The following is a 27,795-nucleotide window of genomic DNA, read 5'->3' on the forward strand; positions in this document are numbered from 1 at the left end:
CGCCTTATCTGCGGAAGGATGTTCTTGCCATGGAGAGAGTGCAGCAAAGATTCACCAGGCTGATACCTGGGATGGCAGGAATGACGTATGAGGAGAGATTGGGTCGATTGGGCTTATACTCGCTGGAGTTTAGAAGAAGGAGAGGGGATCTCATTGAAACTTATAAAATTCTGACAGGACTGGACAGACTAGATGCAGAAAGGATGTTCCTGATGGTCGGGGAGTCCAGAACCAGGGGTCACAATCTAAGGATAAGGGGTAAGCCATTTAGGACTGAGATGAGGAGGAATTTCTTCACCCAGAGAGTGGTGAACCTGTGGAATTCTCTACCACAGAAGGCAGTAGAGGCCAATTCATTAAATATATTCAAGAAGGAGTTGGATATATTTCTTAAGGCTAAAGGGATCAAGGGATATGGGGAGAAAGCAGGGACAGGGTACTGAATTTGGATGATCAGCCATGATCTCATTGAATGGCGGAGCAGGCTCGAGGGGCCGAATGGCCTACTGCTGCTCCTATCTTCTATGTTTCCAAGAGATTTCTGCAGCAACAAGGCACCAGGAGGAGGTGCTAAGGAAATTGGTAGCTTCGAGACTGGCAGTTACCGCTGCTTCATTAAATGCCTTGAGAGTCACCCTGAACAGCACACTTGCATGAAGCTTCCAAGACCTGGTAGGGGTTATTCTGACTGTAATAACACCAACTAGCAGCGCTTGCAAGCCTGTGTCCTGCACCAGTGGGCTGCAAGGAGTGCTCCGAGATATTGATGTCCCTCCAGTGTGCAGTAATGAGTGTGCTTTCTTAAAGCCCCCTCCAATGCCTGCACGTGGACTAGTTTCAGACTTGGGCCCAGCATTCCTCGACACTGCAAGAAAAGGATTGCCAGAGACTGGTCCCTCTGATAGAGTTGCTTCAGTGAGATACTTCAGGCCTCTAAGGCTCCAGGGGAACCAATCCAGCCACCCACCGCTCAACCATGTCTCATTCAGGGAGCTTCAGCTAGTAAAGTAGCTAGCACAAAGTGTAGATACAATGCTAAGAAGCAGTTATAGCTTGAGTGCAGGATAAGGGGACTCACATTGCACATTAGTTGCATATTACTTGAATGAAAGCCTTTCTAGTCCATGAAATTGAGGGGGTATGGGGCTTTGAGTATCACATGCATTTTATCAATTACTCCTTGCACCTGTGGAAACCCTGCCAATTTGTAGAACTGGATGGTTCTCCCTCTCTTTGTTTCTCTGGTCCCATTGGGAAGGATGTTAAGTGTGTAACGCACCTGAAAAAAGCAACAGCCTCCTTCTTTATGCAATGTTGAACCACTGCCTGACTACTATGGCAAAAGTTACCAGATACTCCCTGGAAAGTTCGGGTAACAAAAAAAAATCAAGTACACACAGGTGATGCAGGTGTTGTCACAAAGGGCAATCTGTCAGCAACAGATGTTTTCTATCCAACCCAAATTGGCTCAGACACTGTCAAAATATCTGTAGTACATTGGTATGTTCTTCTGACTTAGTAATGCCTCAGCTTCCAGACTCTGCTCCTCCAAATATATTCCTTCTGTTTTTGTAAAAAAGCAGCTGTGAAAACAAAAATTCTTTCAATAATAGACATTGCAACTCCATCATCTGACTATGTCTGCTGTGTGTTAAAGTACTACTTAATCTATTTATTTTATCTTATCCTTCCAGAGCACTGACCCTGCCATCTTCCCTTTACATAATCGGACTGTTGCATAGTGAGTCCATTGTCCAGGCCTCAACTACCTGTCCTGGAAACCTGTTCCAGCTGTTGATCATGCTCATGCCAAAAAAATAGCTTCCTGACATCCAGGTGCAGTCTCACCACAAGGGGTCTTGTGAACTCAACTGATTTGGCAATATAACCCACCATCCAGTTCACTCTGTTTATTGCAGGGAATCTGGGGAGCAGCAATTCTTAAGGTGCTACTGCACTCTTAAAGGGAGGCAGCAGTTGTTGTATTTTTGGCAGCTGACGTATTGGATAATGTGGCTGGAAAAGCTCCCACAACTGCCTCTTTCAGCAAGAAGAACCGAAAGGTTTTAGTAGAGGAGGTGGCTTTGAAGGAAGTGGAGGAGGAAATTCCCCAAATAGTGTACAACAACAGGTCCTCCAAATAATGGGGGCCATCAACAGAGTGGGCGAGGAAGATCTTAGTGACTTTCTGCCTGCCCATGGTACATGTTCATTTCAATGTCATATCCTTACTAGTATCTAACATTCAAACAGTCAATAACAGGCAACTGTAATGTATATACCTTTAAGGGGGGAACTACTTTTTACAGCTCATGTATACTGCAGTACCGGCAGTGACCACACCTGTATATAGCACTGAGTAGTAATCTGTACAGACCAGTTGCAGTGTGAGCCATGTTGAGTAAACACCTGTTGTACCGTTCTCCGCAGTCTGTGTCTTATTATACACGGACACAACATTGGCGACGAGGCAAGTTCGAACCTACCTGCAACTCTGCATCGCCTCCCGGGGATTCGTTCCTGGAGATCAGTAGATTGGAGGTCAAAGCCAAAGACTCGGGCGTCGACCACGGGCAACCGCCCAGTCATCCAAGAGACTTGAGAATTGCGGGGGAGGCTGTCGAGAGCCAGGCTTGGCTTTCCAGTCGAGGTGGTCCAGCGAAACGGGCTGGCAACAGGTAGTGCGCAGACCCTTCCCAGACAGTGGCAGGCTAGAGCCCGACCGAGCGGCACAGCAAAGGGCCGAGCAGCGTCGACGGGGGAGAGAGAGAGGGCAGAGCGCACAGGGTGCAGCCGGTGTTCAGGGGCCGAGCAGCGTCGGAGAGAGGAAGAGAGAGACGCGCAGAAACCCGCGAGGCGCCGCCATTGCCATGAGGACCGCCGACAACGGCGTTGGCAGCAGCGCAGGAGAAGCGCGCGAAGCCTACAGGGTGCCGCCATTGCCACGAGGACCGCCGAGAGCGGCGTTGGCAGCAGCGCAGGAGAAGCACACGAAACCTACAGGGTGCTGCCATTGCCACGAGAATCGCCGGGAGCGGCGTTGGCAGCAGCGGGGGAGGAAGGAAAGCATGGGAGACGCCATTTTAAACCACACCCAAAATGCCGAAGAGTGGCAGTATCACTGCATTTGACAATGAAGTCAAAGATTCGATTACATATGTCGAACGAATAGAGGTGTACTGCAAGGCAAATGAGGTGTCAGATGACAACAAAGCGTCGGTATTGTTAAATGTAATGGGTGCAAAGACGTATGGTTTATTACGAAATCTAGTAACCCCAACGAAGCCAATGGAAAAGAGTTTTGAAGACATAGTAACGATACTACAGAAACATTTAAACACCACACCGCTGCTGATAGCAGAAAGATTCAAGTTTCACAAACGGAACCAGTATAAGGATGAAAGCAATGCTGATGGGCTATCACGCCTGCCACTGCCTACTGCGGAGGAAGCACCAGCAGTGGATCCTGTCGAAATATTCCATTCGACTATAGTTGAATACCTACCGGTAACTAACGCTTGTATCGAAAAGGAAACCCGAAATGACCCGACACTGTCTCGGGTATATGATTTGACGGTGAAGGGATGGCCAGCACATGGCGACTCACTGTTGCCAGCATTCTCGACAAGGAGAGAACAGCTGTCAGTGTGCCGCGGGACCTTGATGTGTGGATCCCGAGTGGTAATTCCACCCAAGTTAAGAGAGTGCTCAATGAGCTTCATGGGGGTCATCTGGGAGGGGTAAAAATGAAAAGCTTAGCCAGGGCTTATGTGTGGTGGCCGGGAATCGATAAACAAATCGAGGACCTGACCAAGAGCTGCTCAGGATGCCAGAAAGTCCAAAATGCACCACCACAGGCCCCTCTACACCCATGGGAGTGGCCCTCATCTCCATGGCAACGGGTGCATATTGATTTTGCTGGTCCATTCATGGCCTCAATGTTTTTAATAGCCGTGGATGCGCACTCGAAATGGCATGAGGTCATCAAAATGCCCTCCACCACCACGGAGAAAACTATTGCAGTCCTATGGACCATTTTTGCCAGGAATGGCTTGCCAGAACAGATTTGCTCCGACAACGGACCACAGTTTGTGTCCGAAGAGTTCCGGAGGTTCTTGAAAAAGAATGGGGTAAGGCATTACACATCCGCCCCGTATCATCCAGCCACAAATGGATTGGCTGAGAGGTTCGTACAAACCTTTAAGAAGGCAATAAAGGCTATGTACAATGACAACATTCCGCTGCAGCACAAGGTGGACAATTTCCTGTTCGCCTACCGGAATGCGACACATGCAGTCACCAACCAGGCCCCAGCCATGATGTTCTTTAACCGAAGGTTAAGATCTCGCCTGGATTTGCTCAGACCAAACGTACGAAGAGATGTTGAGAGTAAGCAATTCCAGCACATCCATGAGAAGCCAACAAGGAGCTTCAATGTAGGGCAACCAGTCTTGGCCCGCGACTACCGAACAGAAAAATGGCAGCCAGGAACGATATGCACACGGCAGGGCCCACTAATGTACACAGTGGACGTTGGGGAGAGCATCATGAGACGCCATGCTGACCAGATCCTAGAGTCACAGGAACAAGTCAACCCCATGCCTCGCCCATACGTACCTGGTGATGAACCCGATGTACAGGTCGCATCTACCCCAGAAACAGTAGCATCGGAAGCTGATGAACCAACCGATGACAGGGGGCCAGAATCGCCTCCGCACCAAGAGCAAGACACTTGGGAAAGGCGCTATCCAGAAAGAATCAGGAAGCCTCCCCAAAGACTGAATTTATAAATAGACTATTTTCAGCTAATGTTGCATGTTAAAAGTGTTAATTGTAATCAGTTTGATATTTAATTGTTAAATGAGTGTTATGGTACTGTTAATCTAAAAGGGGAGGAATTGTAATGTATGTACCTTTAAGGGGGGAACTACTTTTTACAGCTCATGTATACTGCAGTACCGGCAGTGACCACACCTGTATATAGCACTGAGTAGTAATCTGTACAGACCAGTTGCAGTGTGAGCCACGTTGCGTAAACACCTGTTGTACCGTTCTCCGCAGTCTGTGTCTTATTATACACGGACACAACAGCAGCCACATCTGCTTCTTTGCTACAAGGCTCCGTAGTGGTCTTGTTACTGTGTGCATAACCATTGGCTACATAATATCTGCTACCACTTTCCCTTTCTCTGTATGTAGGGGCCTCCCAAGGTGAGGCAGTTGGCACCAGGGAAAAACAGCAAACAGGCCCACCACTTTAGCACCCATCAAGCATTCCAGACCCTGCAAGCACGAGCCCAGGTACATCCATTTCAGAAGAACCAAATTTGGGAGTCAGGAGAGAGCACCAAATGTACCAGTGAGGTGGAACAAGTGGAGGTGGCAGCAGATGAATAGCAAGTAGAGGAAGGGAGGATTAGGCTCAGAGACAGCAGCTGCTGTGGAATGCATGGGTTCATAGCTTATAGGAGCTGTATACCGAACTGTATTGATTAATCCACAGAAGCTATTCATGTAGACCTTTGTGAATCTTCAAAGCTCCATGAAGTACTGAGAACATGCAGAAGTGCTATTCAACATTTATGTAGGCATGTGAGAGGGTTTGGGAACCTGAAGAGCACCATGGAGCAAATGGCAAATCTGCATTATCTTGCTGGGGTGTTTCCAAGGACTGAGAGTTCAAGCACTGATGTATTTTTGCCCGCCAGCACTGTGTCTGCCAGTTTTGATAACTGAGAGTTCAATGCCTAGTACGCTGAAACCCAACCGTCTAATTCCATGAGTGTAAACCCTCCAATGTACAGTACCTTACATTTTTCCATCTTGAACTTCATTTTCCACTGATCATTCCAGTTACAAACTGCATTGAGCTCTTTTTGTAAGATGTTAACTGCTCCCTCTGAGTCTGCAGTTATCCTTCGATTTATGCCATCAGCAAATTTAGCTACTTTACATTGAGACTGCAATTCCAGGTCATTTATATATACCAGGAACATGGATCCAGCATGGATGCCTGGGATATCCCACAGAGTACCTCATGCTATTGCAATCTCTCTCCCTTTAAGACTACCTTCTGCATCCTATGACATCACAAATGACATCCTATGTGACTGTGACCGTAGTAAACTATCCCTCCTCATCCTTTTCGACCTGTCTGCAGCCTTTGACAGGATGACCTACCAGCACCTGTCCTTCATCGTCAAGCTGGGTGGGACTGCCCTCGCCTGGTTCCATTCTTATCCAGTCGCAGCCAGAGAATCATCTGCAATGGCTTCTCTTCCTGCTTCTGTACTGTTACCTCTGGAGTCCCCGAAGGATTTATCCTTGGCCCCCTCCTATTTCTCATCTTCATGCTGCCTCTCGGTGACATCATCCGAAAACACAAATTCAGGTTCTACATGTGCGTTCATGACATCCAGCTCTACCTCACCACCACCTCGCTCGACCCCTCCACTGTCTCTAAATTGTCAGACATCCAATGCTGGATGGGTAGAAATTTCCTTCAACTAAATATTGGGAAGACTGAAGCCATTGTCTTCAGTCCCTGACACAAACTCCATTCTGCAGCCACCAACTCTGTTATATCCGTGTATCTTAATGTTGTGTCCTTCAATAATCAGACAACAGACTGCAGGGAACGATCAACAGGTGTTTACTGAATGAGGGTTCAAACTGCAACTGACTGTACAGATCACTACTCAGGGTTTATATAAAGGTGTGGTAACTGCCGGTACTACAGGATACAGGAGCTGTAAAAAGTAGTTCTCCCCCTTAAAGGCACATACATTACAATTCCTCCCCTTTTAGATTAACAGTACCATAACACTCATTTAACAATTAAATATCAAACTAATTACAATTAACACTTTTAACATGCAACATTAACTGAAAATAGTCTATTTATAAATTCAGTTTTTGGGGAGGCTTCCTGATTCTTTCTGGATAACGCCTTTCCTGAGTGTCTCGCTCTTGGTGCGGTGGCGATTCTAACACCTTGTCTTCAGTTGATTCATCAGCTTCCAATGCTATTGTTTCTGAGGTAGATGTGACCTGTACGTTGGGTTCCTCACCAGGTACGTATGGCCGAGACATGGGGTTGACTCGTTCCTGTGACTCTAGGATCTGGTCAGCATGGCATCTCACAATGTTCTCCCCAACATCCACTGTGTACATTAATGGCCCCTGCCATGTGCATATCATTCCTGGTTGCCATTTCTCAGTTCGGTAGTCGCGGGCCAAGACTGGTTGCCCTACATTGAAGCTCCTTGTCGGCTTCTCATTGATGTGCTGGAATTGCTTACTCTCAACATCTCTTCGTACATTTGGTCTGAGCAAATCCAGACGAGATCTCAACCTTCGGTAAAAGAACATCATGGCCGGGGCCTGGTTGGTGACTGCATGTGTCACATTTCTGTAGGTTAACAGGAAATTGTCCACCTTATGCTGCAGTGGAATGTCGTCATCGCACATGGCCTTTACTGCTTTTTTAAAAGTTTGTACGAACCTCTCAGCCAATCCATTTGTGGCTGGATGATACGGGGCGGATGTGTAATGCCTTACCCCATTCCTTTTCATAAATCTTCGAAACTCTTCGGACACAAACTGTGGTCCGTTATCAGAGCAAATCTGCTCTGGCAAGCCGTTCCGGGCAAAAATGGTCCGTAGGACTGCAATAGTTTTCTCCGTGGTGGTGGAGGACATTTTGATCACCTCAGGCCATTTCGAGTGCGCATCCACGGCTATTAAAAACATTGAGTCCATGAATGGACCAGCAAAATCAATATGCACCCGTTGCCATGGAGATGAGGGCCCCTCCCATGGGTGTAGAGGGGCATGTGGTGGTGCATTTTGGACCTTCTGGCATCCTGAGCAGCTCTTTGTCAGGTCCTCGATTTGCTGATCGATCCCCGGCCACCACACATAAGCCCTAGCAAGGCTTTTCATTTTCACCCCTCCCAGATGACCTTCGTGAAGCTCATTGAGCACTCTCTCCCTTAACTTGGGTGGAATTACCACTCAGGATCCACACATCATGGTCCCCTGGCATACTGACAGCTGTTCTCTTCTGGATGAGAATGCTGGCACCAGTGAGTCGGCATGTGCTGGCCATCCCTTCACCGTCAAATCATATACCCGAGACAGTGTCGGGTCATTTCGGGTCTCCTTCTCTATACCAGCGTTAGTTACTGGCAATCATTCAATTATAGTCGAATGAAATATTTTGACAGGATCCACTGCTGGTGCTTCCTCCACAGTAGGCAGTGGCAGGCACGATAGCCCATCAGCGTTTCCATGCTGTTTCGTGCCCTTATCGCTCGATTTCATATTGGTGTGCCCCTAGAAAAAGGGACCATCTTTGTAGCCGTTGCACAGTCATCACCGGAACGCCCTTCTTTGGATTAAAGATGGAGACAAGTGGTTGGTGGTCAGTCAGCAAGGTGAACTTCTGCCCATGCAGGTAGTGCTTGAACTTTTTCACTCCCCACACTAGGCTGAGGGCTTCCCTGTCAATCTGGGCGTAGTTATGCTCGGCTGAGGTTAGTGACCGAGACGCAATGGCTACTGGCCTCTCCGAGCCGTCTGGTAATTTGTGCGACATCACCGCTCCAATGCCATAGGGTGATGCATCACATGCCAAACGAATTGGTAGTGCTGGGTTGAAATGAGCCAACACCACTTTTGATGTGATCAATGCTTTGCTCTTCTGGAAAGCTCGTTTACATTCGTCACTCCACTTCCATGGTACCCCCGTTTGCAGTAGGGTGTTCAGTGGGTGTAGTACGGTAGACAAATTCGGCAAGAACTTATGGTAGTAGTTCACCAGCCCGAGGAACGACCTCAGTTGTGACACATTTTCCGGTGCTTGTGCCTTGACTACTGCCTCAATCTTTTCAGGGGACTTATGTAACCCCTCTTTATCAATAACGTGGCCACAATACGAGATCTGCTTCTGGAAAAACTCGCATTTGTGGCGATTAGCTTGGAGCCGATATTCCTTCAACCTAGTTGGCGAGGTGATCACTGTCATTTTCGCCCATGACCAGGATGTCGTCCAAATAACACTGGGGCCTAGAAATTCATTGTAGCCACTTTTGGGGCGTTAAAGTTGGGCGGCCGCTAAAGTTTGCGCCCGCCGCCAAATCGAGGCCACTTCTCCGATATTCATTAGCTTCGCCCTAAGAGTTTGCTCGAGCACTAAAACTGGCGCTGGACGCCTCTCTTTAGGCGCTAAGCCGGAGGTGCTGAGCGAGAGCGCCCAGGCCGGGCGCAGCGCAGGTGCGGCCATCTCGTGATTGACAGCAGACACCCTGGCGCCGGCCAGCTCTTAAGGGGGAAGGGTCGGCTTTGTCTGCTGCCACGCCCTGGATAGTGGAGCCCTCCAGCTAGGCCTGAACACTGCTGCTGGACCCAAATAGCGCCTGAAGCCATGCAGAGGGCCCGTGAACGAGCGCAGCGCTTCTCAGAGCGTGATCTGAGTGTGCTGGTTGGTGGTGTGGAGAAGAGGCGCCATATTTTGTACCCGGACAATGGCAGGAAGGCGCCGGTCCGCGCCTACCGGAGAGCCTGGAGGCATGTCGCCAGCAAGGTGTCAGCCAACAGCGAGGTCCCCAGGACCGGTGTCCAATGCCGCAAAAAGTTTAATGACCTCACGCGGATTGTCAGGGTGAGTACCCTTTCCAGTGACCTCCTCATCCTTGCATGTGCACCTCACATTATGGGCAAAGGGACCTGAAAGCCCTAATGGCCAGCCCTCATCCAGCAGCGATGGAACAGGCATAAACATCAATTGCGCATTCTGCACTTAACACACTGGCCAAGCTATTCCAACATGGGAGGCAGTGCACACAAGATCAGGGCAACACACTGGCCAGGCTATTCCACCATGGGAGGCAGTGCACACAAGATCAGGGCGACACACTGGCCAGGCTATTCCACCATGGGAGGCAGTGCACACAAGATCAGGGCGACACACTGGCCAGGCTATTCCACCATGGGAGGCAGTGCATACAAGATCAGGGCGACACACTGGCCAGGCTATTCCACCATGGGAGGCAGTGCACACAAGATCAGGGTGACACACTGGCCAGGCTATTCCACCATGGGAGGCAGTGCACACAAGATCAGGGCGACACACTGTACTAAGAGGCCGCCCTTTCTCTTGCAGGCCAAGCTGGCCAATAACAAGAAGAGCCGGACTGCGACCGGGGGAGGCCGACCCCAGATCCAGCCGCTCACTGAGCTGCAACATCGCGTGGAGCGCATGGGTGGCCGGGTGATTGGCCCCGTTGCATGTGGAGATGCCGACCCTGTTCTGGGCACCAATGGTAAGGACATCAACATTTGGACCTCTCTCATCCCACTTGCGCATCAGATCTACATCCTTTGCCACTGTCCGACCAATGCGCTGAATGCCACCACTCATGCATCCCTCGCTGACGCCCTCTCCTCACTCTAAAGCTACTCTTGTGCCTTCCTGCTTTCAGATGGTGAGGAGGAGGTCCCTGAACTTGCCAGTGACAGCCCCTCAGAGGAGGAGGAGGAGGAGGAGCAAGAGGAAGGCGGCCCATCAGGGGAACCCTCAGCCGTGGCAACCCATGCCAATGTAGGGGACACGTCTTCCCTGGAGGGGAGCGTCGCGGATGTGTCGGAGGGGAGGGGAGCTCATGGGACCTGCGGCCTGCAGAAACGCGGGAGGGGGGTGCCAGCTCGGCGGCCTTCTCCCCAGAGGGGGGAAGGGTCGGAGGGGAGTCCAATTGCTGGGCCCAGCGGCGTCCAGCAACGCAGGAAGGGTCGGCTAGCTCGGCGGCCTTCTCCCCAGAGGGAGAGTCCGGCCTCCAGTCCAGAGATGGTCTTCGCCGAGGAGATGGAACGCCTCGAGGACTTGTCCGCGGACTCGGAGCGCCGGCACACGGAGCTCATGGGGGTAGTGGCACGGTTGCCTGAGGCCATCGAGTCCCTCTCTCGGAGTGTCACCGACGTCGGGGCCTCGCAGGCCATCAGTTTGGCGGAATTTGGGGCAGAGTAGGCAGCGAGTCGGGCGGCATTCGGTGCAGATCAGGCAGCGAGTCGGGCGGCATTCGGGGCAGCTCAGGCAGCGAGTGGGCAGCTGATCAGTGGTGCTGTGCAGTCACTGGGTGCTCTGATGAGGTCACTGAACAGGTCAACACGGGCACTCACTGCTGCCACACTCGCTGTGTCAGCCAGGCATTGCCAGGGCACCCGGCGCGTTGCAGCAGCACAGCGGTCTGTCCCTCGGCAGATTGCTGCGCATGCTGCAGTGCTGGCCCGGCTGAGTGCCAGTGTCTCAGGCGACCAGCGAGCGCCTGCCATCCGCCAGCTTGCCCCCATTCCTCCAGCCGCCACTGCCACTCCCCCAGTGGAGCTGCCAGGAGCTGCTGCAGCATTCAGCAGCCGCCCGCTCGACGGCCAGACCTCGACTAGGCCGACCCCCAAGGGCATCTGCCGTCGCGACATGTGCCCCTCTGGAGCCTGCCCCCAGCCTTGCAGCAGCCAATGGCCTTACTTTGAGGAGGAGCAGCAGGGCGGGCAGGGGCCACAAAAAGATGGCCAAGGCATCGCCCTAGCGGGCCAAAAAGTCGAATGTGTGGCCAGTTGTGTTTGTTTTTTGAGGCCGAGAATTGGATGTTTGTTTTTTGAGGCCGAGAATTGGATGTTTGTTTTTTGAAGGCCGAGGATGTGATGTTTGTTTTTTGAAGGCCGAGGATGTGATGTTTGTATTTTACGAAGTCCGAGGATGACGGCCATTTTAGTTGCACTGTTTTGTTAATCCTCTCCAGGTTGTGGGAGCGAGTAATGTGTTTGAGTGTTTTTTGGGGGTTTCGTCTGTTTTTGGTTTTCATGTGGGAAGGGCCCTGAGTTTGTACAATAAAGCATTTTATTTATTAACATTGTCCATGTTTGATCTTTGAAGTGTTTGTTGCCTTAACCGGCTGAGGGCTTGCGGAGCGGCTGCAATCATGTTCTTTCATTGGCACAAGCCATTCCCTGACAGGGGGCCTAGAAGTGACGTTCAATAAGCCGCCGACGGGCGGCCCTTGGACCTTGTGCCTCCCTCCTGGGCTGGTACTCCTCGTCCTCCTCCTCCTCATGCTCCTCCTGCTCCTCCTCCTGAGGTGGGGGTCCAACGTGAGGTGGCAGTGCCTGAGTCCTGCGGATAGCCAGGTTGTGCAGCATGCAGCAAACGACGACGAATTGGGAGACTCGGTCCTGCGAATACTGGAGGGCTCCCCCGGAGCGATCGAGACAGCGGAACCGTTGCTTGAGGACGCCGATTGTTTGTTCTATGATGTTCCTAGTCGCTTGATGGCTCTCGTTGTATGCCTCTTCAGCAGGGGTCGTGGGCGCGCGGAGCGGGGTCATGAGCCAGGTACACAAAGGATAGCCTTTGTCCCCGATAAGCCATCCTCTTGGGGGAGGCTGTGCCTGGAACATGTCAGCCACAGTTGTCTGTCGCAGGATAAAGGCATCGTGGCTGCTGCCTGGAAAGCGGGCATTGACAGCTAGGATGCGCTGCCTGTGGTCACACACCAGCTGTACGTTGAGGGAATGGTAGCCCTTCCGGTTGCGGTAATCCTCGGCATGCTCCAGAGGTGCCCGCAAAGCCACATGCGTGCAGTCAATGGCGCCCTGCACCATGGGGAAGCCCGCTATTCTTGCAAATCCCACTGCACGCTGCTGCTGCTTGTCCAGGGTCATGGGGAAGGAGATGAATTGATGTCTCCTTCTGAAAAGGGCTTCGGTCACCTGGCGGATGCAGCAATGCATGGCGAACTGGGAGATGTTAGCGATGTCCCCAGCAGCGGATTGGAAGGAGCCGGTGGCATAGAAGTTGAGAGCCACCGACAGAGACGTCCTGCGCATCAGCTGTGGCTGCAGATTTCTCTGAAGCAGCTGGCAGATGTCTGCAACCACCTCCCTTCTGAATCGCAGCCTCCTTACACACATCGCGGCAGACATGGTCGGATAGGAGGACTGCTGGCGGTATACCCTGGGTGGGTAAGGCCTCAGTTGGCGACGCCTGTTGCCCCCTCTGCATCTAGCCAGGGCTGCCACTCTCTCACGGCGTCTGTAAGCCCTTCTGGCATAAGGCTGAAAGTCAGCATTGGCACCCAATGCAGCCCCCATTATATGCTTGCAAACACTGAGCTCTCAATGAAGGCAAAGATAATTACTAAGCTCTGGCCTGAGCCAAAAATAGCTGTCCTAGTGTTGGTCCAAACCAGTAAGCTCTCCTCCTTGGTCTCTCTCCAAAAAACCGTTGCACAAGAGTGAATGCTGCAAAATGGCTGCCCTTTATAGTGCAGTGTAAGTGCCCTTTAATTAGCATTCCCCGCGGCCCGCCTCGGCTGTGTACCGTTCCACTTCACAATCGTTAGGGCCGCCCGGCGCACAATGGCCCGGCGCGAGTGAAGTTCCGGTTCGGGGCGCACAAAGGGCGTTGCACTAGTAAATGACGTCATGATCTGCGCGCGCAGCAGGGCGCGCGCTAAGACTTTGCGCAGGCGCTAAATGTGTACTGAAGTTGGGGCGAGGCGCAGATCGCGCTGCGCCCGGGCGCTAAGCGCCGAGCGCTCGAGATCTACTCCTCCTAAGGCGCTAATGGCTGGCGCGCCCAACTGAATTTCTAGGCCTGGGTCCCTGGAATCCCTTGCAGGACTTGTTCCATTGCCCTTTGCCAAATAGCCGGAGCTGATGCTACCCCGAACACCAGCCGGTTGTATCGGTAGAGAACTTTATGAGTGTTGATCGTGAGGTACCGTTTCGAGGCTTCTTCTACCTCCATTTGTAGGTACGCCTGGGCCAGATTAATCTTAGTGAAGCGTTTCCCTCCAGATAGCGAGGCGAAAATATCTTCAATCCGCGGAAGCGGATATTGTACAGTGTGAAGGATTGGGTTCACTGTCACCTTAAAGTCCCCACAGATGCGAACCTTCTTTGTTCCCCAGACGTATTACTCAACGACCTCTTCATTACAGGAACGATGGGTGTAGCCCACTCGCTCCAGTCCACTTTGGACAGTACTCCTGAACGTTCCAAACCTTCCAGCTCTGCTTCGAAAGGCTGGGCGGATCGCATAAGGTACCGGTCTGGCCTTAAAAAACTTTGGGCTTGCATTTTCCTCTATTTTGATCATCACCGTTATGCCTTTTACTGTTCCGAGTCCCTGCTGGAACACTTCTTGTGCGTCAGTTAGCATTTTTGACAGTCGTCCAGGTGTGACGTCGTCATCCTTTTTGGCATCTACAGTCAGTGCTTGCATGGAATGCCAATCTAGCTGTATCTTCCGGATCCATTCACATCCTAGTAGTGGTGGTCCTCCATCTGGCAATACATATAGGTCCATTTTTGGTGTTTCCTTGCCGTTATATATAACGTTCACCCTTATTTTTCCTTTGGGGTAGACTTTTTGCCCCGTGTACGTCTTCAAGACAATCTTTGTGTCTCTCAAGGGTATATGTGAGAATAGCCGCTTGTAGTCCCTTCGGTTTATGACTGTTAGGGCTGATCCTGTGTCCAATTCCATTTTCACTTGGACTCCTGCTATCTTGAGCGTGACCCAGTTAGTTTGGTGATCCTCCGTTTTGATCACATTATGTAGTCTCAGACAACCCAGCTCCTTGCTTCCGGAGTCTGTATCACTCTTCTGTTCATCTGAACTACTCTCTGTCACCTTATGTACATTCTTGTACTTCTCCTGTGGAGATTTCTTGCTGCTGGTTTTCTTTCCCGACCTGCAGACTCTTGCTATGTGTCCTAATTTTCCACACTGTCTGCATACTTTGTCCTTGAACCAGCAATCATTATGGTCGTGTGTTGTTCTGCCGCAGCGATAGCACTTCACTGTTCCGTATGGCATTTCATTTGTGCCATATTCTTGCGTTCTCCATTGTATCTCTGCAGCGCCCCGTGCTGCTGCTTCGTGTGATACTGCAATGCTGAAAGCCTTGCCAGCGTAAGATCCTTTTGTGATAGAAGCCGTTTCTGGGTTCCTTCACTTTGAAGCCCACACACAAACTTGTCCCTTAAAGTATCTGCTAGTCCCGTTCCAAACTGGCAGTGTTTCGATAGCTTGCGCATTTCCGTTAAATATTCAGCATTACTTTCATCATTATGCTGGTTCCTTTTGTGAAACTTAAATCTTTCTGCTATCAGCAGCGATGTGGGGTTTAAGTGGTCCTGTAGGATTGACACTATGTTTTCAAAATCCTTTTCTACTGGCTTCTCTGGGGTTACTAGGTTTCGTAGTAAGCCATACGTTTTTGCATCCATTGAATTCAACAAAACCAGCGCTTTCTTGTCATCTAGCACTTCATTCACCTTGCAGTATACTTCTATGCGTTCGACATATGTCGTCCAATCTTTGACTTCATTGTCGAACGCTGTGATACTGCCACTCTTCGGCATTTTTGGGTGTGGTTAGACTGGCTTAAAATGGCATCTCCCGCACTTTCCTTTCTTACCCGCTGCGGCTTAAAATGGCATCTCCCACACTTTCCTTTCTTCCCCGCTGCGGCTTAAAATGGCGTCTCCCGCGCTGCTGCCAGTGCCGCTCTCGGCGGTCCTCGTGGCAAATGGCGACGCCCTGTAGGTTTTGTGCGCTGCTCCTGCGCTGCTGCCAATGCCGCTCTCTGCGGTCCTCGTGGCAATGGCAGCACCTCGCGTTTTCCTGCGCGCCTCTCTCCCCCGTTGATGCTGCTCGGCCCTTGAACACCGGCTGCGCTCTGCTCTCTCTCGTCTCTCTCCCCGTTGACGCCGCTCGGTCCTGAACACCGGCTGCGCCCTGTGCGCTCTGCCCTCTCTCTCTCCCCCGTCGACGCTGCTCAGCCTTTTTCTGTGCCACTCGGTCGGCTCTAGCCGCCGCTGTCCGGGAAGGGCCTGCGCAGTACCTGTTGCCAGCCCGTTTCGCTGGACCACCGTGACTGGAAAGCCAAGCCTGGCTCTCAACAGCCTCCCCTGCGATGCTCAAATCTCTGCTGGATGCCTGGCCGGTTGCCCATGGTCGACGCCCATGCTTCTGGACTCAACCTCCTTCCACTGTTCTACAGGAGCGAATCCCTGGGAGGTGATGCAGAGTTGCAGGTAGGTTCGAATCTGCGTTGTCGACAATGTTATATCCGTGTATCTTAATGTTGTGTCCTTCAATAATCAGACAACAGACTGCAGGGAACGATCAACAGGTGTTTTCTGAATGAGGGTTCAAACTGCAACTGACTGTACAGATCACTACTCAGGGTTTATATATAGGTGTGGTCACTGCCAGTACTACAGGATACAGGAGCTGTAAAAAGTAGTTCTCCCCCTTAAAGGTACATACATTACAAACTCCATCCCTCTCCTTGGTAATTTTCTGAGGGTGAACCAGACCGTTCGCAAGCTTGGTTCATATTTGACCCTGAGATGAGCTTTCAACCCCATATCTACTCCATCACCAAGACCGCTGTAACATCGCTCGTCTCTACCACTGCCTCAGCTCATCTGCTGCTGAAACCCTCATCCATACCTTTGTTACCTCTGGACCTTACTAGTCCAACGCTCTCCTGGCTGGACTCCCGTCTTCCACCCTCCGTAAACTTCAGCTCATCCAAAGCTCCGCTGCCCGTATCCTAACTTGCACCAAGTCCCGTTCACCCATCACACCTATGCTTGCTGACCTACATTGGCTTCCAGTCCAGCAATGTGTCAATTTGAAAATTCTCATCCAAGTTTTCAAATCCCTTCCAGGCCTCGCTCCTCCTTATGCCTGCAACATCCTCCAGCCCTACAACCCTCCGAGATCTCTGTGCTTCTAACTCTGGCCTCTTGCACACCCCCGATTTTCTTTGCTCCACCATTGGCGGCCATGCCTTCAGCTGCCTAGGCCCTAAGCTCTGGAATTCCCTCCCTAAACCTCTCTGCCTCTCTCTCCTCCTTTAAGACGCTCCTTAAAACCTAACTATTTGACCAAGCTTTTAGTCACCTGTCCGAATGTCTCCTTATGTGTCTCAGTGTCAAATGTTGTTTGATAATGCTTCTGTGAAGTGCCTTAGGAGGTTTATCTACATTAAAGGCACTATATAAATGCAAGTTGTTGTTTTAATTGAAGAGTTTGGGGGAGAAATTCATTGTAGCCCAGGAGTGGGTGGTAACTTTTGAAACAATTGAGAATTAGGACCAGGTGCTAATGCTTCAGGCTGCTCGCAAAATTCAGTCTCATTGCACAAAGAAAGGATTGTAAACTCGAAGCACTGACCTATATATCACGTGCAGTCTAATCACAAGTCATTATTGCCACAGGCTCTTTCCAGTTCTTAAAGGGGAGGTTCATTGATACTGCAGAACCTCATTCTCATTATTTATATTTATTCGTATATGGGATGTGGGCATTGCTGGCAAGGCCAGCATTTATTGCCCATCCCTAATTGCCCTCAAGAAGGTGGTGGTGAGCCACCTTCTTGAACCGCTGCAGTCCATGTGGGGAAGGTACTCCCACAGTGCTGTTAGGGAGGGAGTTCCAGGATTTTGACCCAGCGACGATGAAGGATCGGCGCTATACTTCTAAGTCAGGATGTTGTGTGACTTGGAGGGGAACTTGGAGGTGGTGGTGTTCCCATGCGCCTGCTGCCCTTGTCCTTCTAGGTGGAAGAGTTCGCGGGTTTGGGAGGTGCTGCCAAAAAAGCCTTGGTGAGTTGCTGCAGTGCATCTTGTAGATGGTACACACTGCAGCCATGGTACGCCAGTGGTGGAGGGAGTGAATGTTTAAGATGGTGGATGGGGTGCCAATCAAGCGGGCTGTTTTTTCCTTGCTGGCAGTGCAGCCATCTCAGCCAGCAGCAGGTCAAGGAGACAGAGCCAGATGGCTCAAGCAGCCATAATGATAGCAGATCCACACCCCGGGTAGAGAGCCCACAGATTCTGCGACCATGCATTGGAGGCATTGGTGTTCACTGTGGAAAGACGGAAGGCAGTGCTCAACCCAGCAAGTGGCAGGAGGCCCTCGTCACAAGTCTTCCACACCATGTGGAGGGAGGTAGCCTAGCACGTCTCGGGCAGCACTGTCATCCTCAGGACCCACACAGTGCTGGAAGAAATTTAGCGACCTCACTCGGGTGGTCAGGGTGAGTCAGTGCGGCATCGGCAGCAGCGGGAGGCGGAGCAGTGCGGCAGAGCGACTACAAGAGGCCCCAGAGGCTCAGGTAGGTCTCAGTGCGGCATCAGCAGCGGCGGGAGGCGGAGCAGTGCGGCAGACCGACTACAAGAGGCCCCAGAGGCTCAGGTAGGCCTCAGTGCGGCATCGGCAGCGGCGGGAGGCGGAGCAGCGCGTCAGAGCGACTACAAGAGGCCCCAGAGGCTCATGTAGGCCTCAGTGCGGCATCGGCAGCGGCGGGAGGCGGAGCAGCGTGGCAGAGCAACTACAAGAGGCCCCAGAGGCTCAGGTAGGCCTCAGTGCGGCATCAGCAGCGGCGGGAGGCGGAGCAGCGCGGCAGAGCGACTACAAGAGGCCCCAGAGGCTCATGTAGGCCTCAGTGCGGCATCGGCAGCGGCGGGAGGCGGAGCAGCGTGGCAGAGCGACTACAAGAGGCCCCAAAGGCTCAGGTAGGCCTCAGTGCGGCATCAGCAGCAGCGGGAGGTGGAGCAGCGCGGCAGAGCGACTACAAGAGGCCCCAGAGGCTCAGGTAGGCCTCAGTGCGGCATCAGCAGCGGCGGGAGGCGGAGCAGCACGGCAGAGTGACTACAAGAGGCCCCAGAGGCTCAGGCAGGCCTCACCAATCTCCAATCTCAGGCAAGGAGAGAGGTAAAAAGTATTCAAGGTGTGACGTCACCACAAAACAGGTAGGTGATTGGTTGGAGTATTTCTCTCATTTTAAAACTTTAAGTCTGTGGTTTATAGTTTTTACGGTTGCTGTGGTGTAGCAGGCACAGTTTGTAAACCAGGGCCCTTAAATATATCATTTAACTGTAGTGAAATTGGTGGGATTCATTTAATTTTAATTAATTAGTTAAAGGGTAAGTGCGAGTCATCAAAGAGTTCTGTGAGTTTGGGTAAGAGTGAGAGTTCTTTAATTGTTATTTCTCTTTAAATCATTCTTGATAAGATTAGTTCAAGCAGTTTAAGTAAAGGGGAAAAGTTAAATATTTGGGATTCTGTTGGTTTAAGAAGAGTAAAACAAGGTTACACTGCAGTAGGAGTAAATTGGCACAGCAGGCAGTGGAAACCAGTTTTCTAACCAATCAGCAGGGGTGACTCATTTGGCTGTAAACAAACAAACAGTATAAAAAGACCAGTCCTAGTGCAAGCAAGCACTGAGTGCGAGTCATCAAAGAGTGCTGTGAGTTAGGGTAAGTGGGGTGTTAGGTGCTGTTTCCAAACTTTAACTCTGTGGGTTGTAGTTAATAAGGCCTTTCTGGTGCAGAGTGACTGTTGGTAAACCATTTAACTGGTGTAACAAGAGGGATTGATTTAATTTCAATCCAATTAATTAAAGGGGATACTAGCATCTAAAATCGGGCAGAGGGTGTCCATAACTAACAATAAAAAATTAAATTAATTACATAGAATGGAGCAGGTGATGTGTTACTGTTGCGAGATGTGGGAGCCGGTGAACCCCATTGAGGCTCACGGTGATTACGTCTGTGACAAGTGTCTGCTGCTACAGGAACTCCAGCTCCGTGTTGATGAGCTGGAGACTGAGCTTCAGACACTGCGACACATCAGGGAGGGGGAGAAGTACCTGGACTCTGTGCATCAGGAGGTGGTCACACCTATGAAGTTAAGTAATTCAGTTGTAGCCCATGGTCAGGGACAGGACGGTGTGACGATGAGTGAGGCAGGCACGGGGATCCAGGAGGTAGAGCTGGAGGAGCCGCAGCCCTTGCTCTTGACCAACAGGTTCGAGGTTCTTACTCCCTGTGGGGACAGGAGCAGGGACTGCAGGGAGGATGAGCAACCTGGCCAAAGCACCGTGGAACGGGGGGCCATTCAAGAGGGGGGAGTAAATAGAAATGTTGTAGTGGTAGGGGATAGTATTATCAGGGGGATAGATAGAGATCTCTGCAGCCGAGAGCGAGAGTCCCGAAGGCTGTGTTGCCTACCCGGTGCCAGGGTTAAGGACATCTCCTCTGGGCTGGAAAGAAACTTGCAGTGGGAGGGGGTGGATCCAGTTGTCATGGTCCATGTTGGTACAAACGACGTAGATAAGACTAGGAAGCCAGTTCTGTTAAAGGAGTATGAGCAGCTAGGTGTCAAATTAAAAAACAGAACCTCAAGGGTAATAATCTCTGGATTATTACCTGAGCCACGAGCGAATTTGGCTAGGACAAATAAAATTAGAGAGTTAAATGCGTGGCTCAAAGACTGGTGTGGGAGAAATGGGTTTTGCTTCCTGGGACACTGGCACCAGTACTGGGGCAGGAGGGAGATGTTCCGTTGCGACGGGCTACACTTGGCCAGTGCTGGGACTAGAGTCCTGGCGGATCATATAGCTAGGGCTGTAGAGAGGGCTTTAAACTAACTAGTGGGGGGGAGGTTCCTAGAGAGCAAATAATAAAAATGACAACAGAGAAGGTCATAGACTTAGGTAGCAGTGGGGAAATTAAAAACCAGAGCGTGTCAGGAAGGGACAGAAGGTATGGAGTAAAAGGTAAAGTAATACAAAGGGCAAAAGCAGGAACTAAGTGTCACAAAACATCTTTGAAAGTTCTCTATCTGAATGCACGTAGCATTCGTAACAAAATAGACGAGTTAATGGCACAAATAACTACATTTGGGTATGATCTTGTGGCCATTACAGAAACATGGCTGCAGGGTGACAATGCCTGGGAATTAAACATACCAGGTTATTTAACGATCAGGAAGGACAGGCAGGAAGGAAGGGGAGGTGGGGTGGCTATGTTAATAAAGGAAGGAATCACTGTAATACAGAGAAATGATATTGGGTCAAAAGATCAGGATAATGAAACAGTTTGGGTGGAGGTAAGGAATAATAAGGGGAAAAAAACACTAGTGGGCGTAGTCTATAGGCCTCCGAACAGTTGCAACTCTGTTGGACGGAGTATCAATCAGGAAATAGTTGAGGCTTGTAATAAGGGAGCATCTATAATTATGGGGGATTTTAACTATCATATTAATTGGACAAATCAAATTGGGCAGGGCTGTCTTGAGGATGAGTTCATTGAGTGTATTAGGGATGGGTTTCTTGAGCAGTATGTAACTGAACCGACCAGGGGGCAAGCAACCTTAGATCTGGTCCTGTGTAACGAGACAGGATTAATTAAAAATGTCCTAGTAAAGGATCCCCTTGGAATGAGTGACCATAACATGGTTGAATTCCATATTCAATTAGAGGGTGAGAAGGTTGGATCTCAAACAAGCATGCTAAGCTTGAATAAAGGAGACTATGAAGGTATGAGAGCGGAATTGAGTAGAGTGGATTGGGAAAATAGATTAAAGGGTAAGACGATACATGATCAGTGGTGTACATTTAAGGAGTTATTTTACAACTTCCAAAAAATATATATTCCACTGAGAAGAAAAGGGTGTAAAAGAAAAGACAGCCATCCGTGGCTAAGTAAAGAAATTAAGGATAGTATTCAACTAAAAACAAGGGCATATAAGGTAGCCAAATCTAGTGGGAGGATAGAGGATTGGGAAAACTTTAAAAGACAGCAAAAAATAACAAAAAGATTGATTAAGAAAGGGAAGATAGATTATGAAAGTAAATTAGCAAAAAATATAAAAACAGATAGTAAGAGTTTTTATAGTTATATAAAAAGAGAAAGGGTAGCTAAAGTAAATGTTGGCCCCTTAGAGGATGAGACCGGGAAATTAATGGTGGGAAATATGGAGATGGCAAAAACACTGAATGAATATTTTGTATCAGTCTTTACAGTAGAAGACACTAAGAATATCCCAACACTGGACAAACAGGGGGCTATAGGGGGGGAGGAGCTAAACACGATCAAAATCACTAAGGAAGTGGTACTCGGTAAAATAATGGGACTCAAGGCGGATAAATCACCTGGACCTGATGGCTTACATCCTAGGGTCTTGAGGGAAGTGGCGGTAGGGATTGTGGATGCATTGGTAATCATTTTCCAAAACTCCCTGGACTCAGCAAAGGCCCCGGCAGACTGGAAAACTGCTAATGTAATGCCCTTATTTAAAAAGGGCAGTGGACAGAAGGCTGGAAACTATAGGCCGGTTAGCGTAACATCTGTGGTAGGTAAAATATTGGAGTCCATTATTAAGGAGACAGTAACAGGACATTTGGATAATCATAATTTAATAGGACAAAGTCAGCATGGTTTTATGAAGGGGAAGTCATGTTTAACAAATTTGCTGGAGTTCTTTGAGGAAGTAACATACAGGGTGGATAAAGGGGAACCAGTGGACGTAGTGTATTTAGACTTCCAAAAGGCATTTGACAAGGTGCCACACAAAAGTTTATTGCTTAAGATAAAAATCACGGGATTGGGGGTAATATTCTGGCGTGGACAGAGGATTGGCTATCTAACAGAAGGCAGAGAGTTGGGATAAATGGTTCATTCTCAGACTGGCAATCAGTAACTAGTGGTGTTCCGCAGGGGTCAGTGCTGGGTCCCCAACTCTTTACAATCTATATTAACGATTTGGAGGAGGGGACCGAGTGTAACATATCAAAGTTTGCAGCTGATACTAAGATGGGAGGGAAAGTAGTGAGTGAGGAGGACATAAAAAACCTGCAAGGGGACATCGACAGGCTAAGTAAGTGGGCAGAGATTTGGCAGATGGAATACAATACTGGAAAGTGTGAGGTTATGCACTTTGGCAGGAAAAATCGTAGAGCAAGTTATTATCTTAATGGCAAGAAACTTGAAAGTACTGAAGTACAAAGGGATCTGGGGGTCCTGGTGCACGAAATTCAAAAGGTTAGTATGCAGGTGCAGCAAGTGATTAAGAAGGCCAATGGAATGTTGGCTTTCATTGCTAGGGGGATAGAATATAAAAATAGGGAGGTATTGCTTCAGTTGTACAAGGTATTGGTGAGACCGCACCTGGAATACTGCATACAGTTTTGGTGTCCATACTTAAGAAAAGACATACTTGCTCTCGAGTCAGTACAAAGAAGGTTCACTCGGTTAATCCCGGGGATGAGGGGATGGACATATGAGGAGAGGTTGAGTAGATTGGGACTCTACTCATTGGAGTTCAGAAGAATGAGAGGCGATCTTATTGAAACATATAAGATTGTGAAGGGGTTGGATCGGGTGGATGCGGGGAGGATGTTTCCGATGGTGGGTAAAACTAGAACTAGGGGGCATAGGCTTAGAATAAGGGGCTGCTCTTTCAAAACTGAGATGAGGAGGAACTACTTCACTCAGAGGGTGGTAGGTCCATGGAATATGCTGCCCCAAAAAACTGTAGAAGCTACATCATTACATAAATTTAAAACAGAAATAGACAGTTTCCTAGAAGTAAAGGGAATTAAGGGTTACGGGGAGTGGGCAGGAATTTGGACATGAGTCTAGGTTCGGATCGGTCATGGCCCTGTGGGTAGCGGAGCGGGCCCAGGGGCCGTGTAGCCTGACCCTGCTCCTATTTCGTGTGTCTAATTCTGTTAGATTCAGGAGATGGTTCTGTGATAGTAGATTGGCGGTTAGGATCAGATCAGCCATGATCTTATTGAATGACGGAGCAGGCTCGAGGGGCCGATTGGCCTGCTCCTGCTCCTATTTCTTATGTTCTTATGTTCTTATCTGAACCACAGTCTGCACACACTGGCCAAAGCACCACACCCCCGGCACTCACCCACCAACAATCTCTACCTACCAACACTTACACCCACATCTCTCACTTGCACACAATGACAGCTATTCAACTATGCTCACTGATACCTGGGATGGCAGGAATGACGTATGAGGAGAGATTGGGTCGATTGGGCTTGTACTCGCTGGAGTTCAGAAGAATGAGAGGGGATCTCATTGAAACTTATAAAATTCTAACAGGACTAGACAGACTAGATGCAGGAAAGATGTTCCCGATGGTCGGGGAGTCCAGAACCAGGGGTCACAGTCTAAGGATAAAGGGTATGCCATTTCGGACAGAAATGAGGAGGAATTTCTTCACCCAGAGAGTGGTGAACCTGTGGAATTCTCTACCACAGAAGGCAGTAGAGGCCAATTCATTAAATATATTCAAGAAGGAGTTGGATATATTTCTTAAGGCGAAAGGGATCAAGGGATATGGGGAGAAAGCAGGGACAGGGTACTGAATTTGAATGATCAGCCATGATATCATTGATTGGCGGAGCAGGCTCGAGGGGCCGAATGGCCTACTCCTGCTCCTATCTTCTATGTTTCTATGTTTCTATGTTACTATGGCAGGCACATCACCCAAACACATTGCTCTAGACTCACTCACACACTTTCCTTTCTCTTGCAGGTCAAGGTGTCTCACAACAGGAGGGAGCAGGGGCGCACAGGCGGGGGACAAGCTGACACCCAACCACTGTCTGAGCTAGAGACTCGAGTGTTGCAGATTATTGGGTACCAGGTGGTGGGTGCCGTGGCTACCAGTGATGTTGATCCCCTTGGGGCCAACAATGGTATGTTCATCCCTACTCCTTCTCTCACATCCCAGTTCACCCTCACCCACAAGCCTTTCGCACTTTCCAGCTAATCATGCTGTATGCAGGCATTTCTCCCTTCCTGCCCCCTCCCCTCACCTTAACCCGAATCTTGTGCCTTTATGCTTTCAGATAATGAGCAAGCAGCTGAGCAGCCTGTCCCTGGGGGTACCATTGAGAGCGAGGCAGGAGAAGAGGAGGAGGAAGAAGACAGCATGTCACTGCATGTCTCACCTGCAGGCACCAGCTCAGATACTGGCACTACTTGTTCTTTAGAGGCTAGTGTAGTAGTGGGATCTTAACAGGGTGATGCACCATGGACGAGCGGGCTGCAGCAAGGCCAGGGGGAAAGGGTAGCTCAGGAGGCAGCTTCCCGGAGGGCGAGTTTGCGCGCAAGTTCTGCTGCACAGGACTCAGATGAGGACCTCGATGGGGAAGCCTTTAGAAGAAGGGTGATGGGCATGCACACGGAGGTGATAGGTGCAATGGCAAGGGTGCCCGAGAGCCTCTTGGCAATGGTAAGGAGCATGGAGGAGTCTGCCTCCAACATTGCACAAGGCTCTGCGCACATCATGGAGCCCATCATTTCCAGTCTTCAAAGGATGGTAGACTCCCAGAGAGACCGTGGCGACCCAGACCTGATGTCGCATGTGATAGGCAACTTCCATTGCAGCACAGGCGGAAGCGATGAAACGTCTTAGTGCTGTAATGCAGTCTATGTTTGGTGGCATGCAATCTCAGCTGCTCTCATGCAGTCTCAGCGTGATGCAACAGAAGCTCTGATTGCTGCCATCGTGGCTGGGTCTACCACCATCTACCGGGGATTTCACAGTGTCATAGCAGGCCTGCAACAGATTGGTAGTGATGCTGAGGTGCTGCCCCGGGGGAGAGGCAGTGGGTCAGTGGAGCTGGAAGCTGCTGTCCTCACTCAGGATGGCAGCATTCCTGCTCCCACCACTGGCACTCCACCATTTTCCTTGTCACTGCCTGTCATCCAGCCAGCTCAGACCTCTGCTGCCCATGTTGAGGTGGTGCAGTCTACAGCCAGGCCTTCCAGGCGCAGAGCTGGTCGAGGGCATCCTGCAAGGCCATCTGAAGTCAAACTGACAAGGAAGCAGTGAAACAGCACTAACATGACAGCTGCAACTCATTACTCATGATCCCTTTAAGTAGCGCTCCTGGAGCTGTCAAGGCGAGGTGTTAAAGCAGGGGACGACAATGAATTTTGCAGATCGGGCGCCCAGTGAGCATTGCACGCTCATTGACGTCACCATCTGCCTGGTGTTGAGGTCCCTAGAGGTAACTTGTAGGGGTGGCGCTATGGGGTGGGGGGGGGGAGATTTGGCATGCGTCGCTGGATTCGCCTCGCCCTGGCACTACTGCATCAGCAAACCTGTTAGCGCCTCTGCCAGGTGCAAACTGAAGGCGCTAACCAACTGAATTATTCCCCCTTTAATTTTCATATAGATTGGGAAGAGCAGTGTAGCTCAATTCAGAAAGGTAGTGAATTTCTTGAGTGCATTCAAGATAGTTTTCCTGAGCAATATGTTATAGAACCAACAAGAGAGCAAGCCATACTAGAATAGTGTTGAGTAATGAGCCAGACTTAATTAATAATCTAACAGTAAATGCAAGTTGTTGTTGTAGTTGCTATTCCACCTCCATTTCTTCCTCTTGACACATACTTAGGCTGTAAAGGAGACTCTTATCCTTTACATCACAAAGACCATCTACTTCCACTTTCAAAACATGTCCTATGGTGAAGGCCAATGAAGAAAACATTAGGAGGGGTGACTAAAAGCTTGGTCAAAGAGGTGGATTTAAAGGAAGAGGAAGAGGTGGCGAGAGGTAGGGTTTAGGTAAGGAATTACAGAGCATAGGGCCTTGGGGGTGTAAGGCATAGCCACCAATGGTAGGGTGAAGAGAGTGATGGTTACACAAAAGGCCAGAATGAGAGGAACAGGGAGTTAGAGGTAAAGTTTGAAGACTTGGAGGATCTTACAGAGATAGCAGGGACAAGGATATGAGGGATGTTAATACTAGGGTGAGTACTTTAAATTTGAGACATTTTAGGTCTGCGAGGACAGGAATGATGGGTGAGCAACACTTGCCACTCAGTAGGATACAGCAGCAAATGTTTGGATGAGCTGATGTTTACAGACGGTGGAGGATGGGAGGCCGACCAGGAGCAGACTGAAATTGGCGGGTCCGAAGGAGAAAACAGCATGAATGACGGTTTCAGTGGCAGATGGGCTGATGTAAGGGTGGAGGCAGGAGATGTAGCGGAGGTGGAGGTAGGCAGTCTTTCTGATGCAAACATCAGTTCGAGGTTGAATAGGACGGCAAGATTGTGACCAAACTCATTCAGCCTAAGACAATGGCCGGAGAAGGGGATTCAACCGATGGCAAGGGTATAGAGTTTGTGACAGGAGCCGAAGACAATGTCTTCAGTCACGGGATGTGGGCGTCGCTGGCAAGGCCAGCATTTATTGCCCATCCCTGATTGCCCTTGAGAAGGTAGTGGTGAGCCTCCTTCTTGAACCGCTGCAGTCCATGTGATGATGGTACTCCCACAGTGCTGTTAGGGAGGGAGTTCCAGGAATTTGACACAGCGACGATGAAGAATCGGCAATATACTTCTAAGTCAGGATGGTGTGTGACGTGGAGGGGTGTTCCCATGAGGCTGCTGCCATTGTCCTTCTCGGTGGAAGAGGTCACGGGTTTGGGAGGTGCTGCCGAAAAAGTCTTGGCGAGTTGCTATAGTGCATCTTGTAGATGGTACACACTGCAGCCACGGTGGAGGGAGTGAATTTTTTTTAGGTGGTGGATGGGGTGCCAATCAAGCGGGCTGCTTTGTCCTGGATGGTGTTGAGCTTCTTGAGTGTTGTTGGAGCTGCACTCATCCAGGCAAATGGAGACTATTCCATCACACTCCTTACTTGTGCCTTGTAGATGGTGGAAAGGCTTTGGGGAGTCAGGAGGTGAGACACTCGCCGCAGAATACCTAGCCTCTGACCTGCACTTGTTACCACAGTATTTATGTGGCTGGCCCTGTTAAGTTTCTGCTCAATGGTGACCCCCAGGGTGTTGATGGTGGTGGATTTGACGATGGTAATGCCATTGAATGTCACGTGGCGGTGGTTAGACGCTCATTTGTTGGAGACAGTTATGCCTGGTACTTCTGTGGCGCAAA

Source organism: Somniosus microcephalus, chromosome 4 (assembly GCF_052327205.1).
Source record: "Somniosus microcephalus isolate GS21.2 chromosome 4, FLI_Smic_1.0, whole genome shotgun sequence".
NCBI lineage: Eukaryota > Metazoa > Chordata > Chondrichthyes > Squaliformes > Somniosidae > Somniosus > Somniosus microcephalus.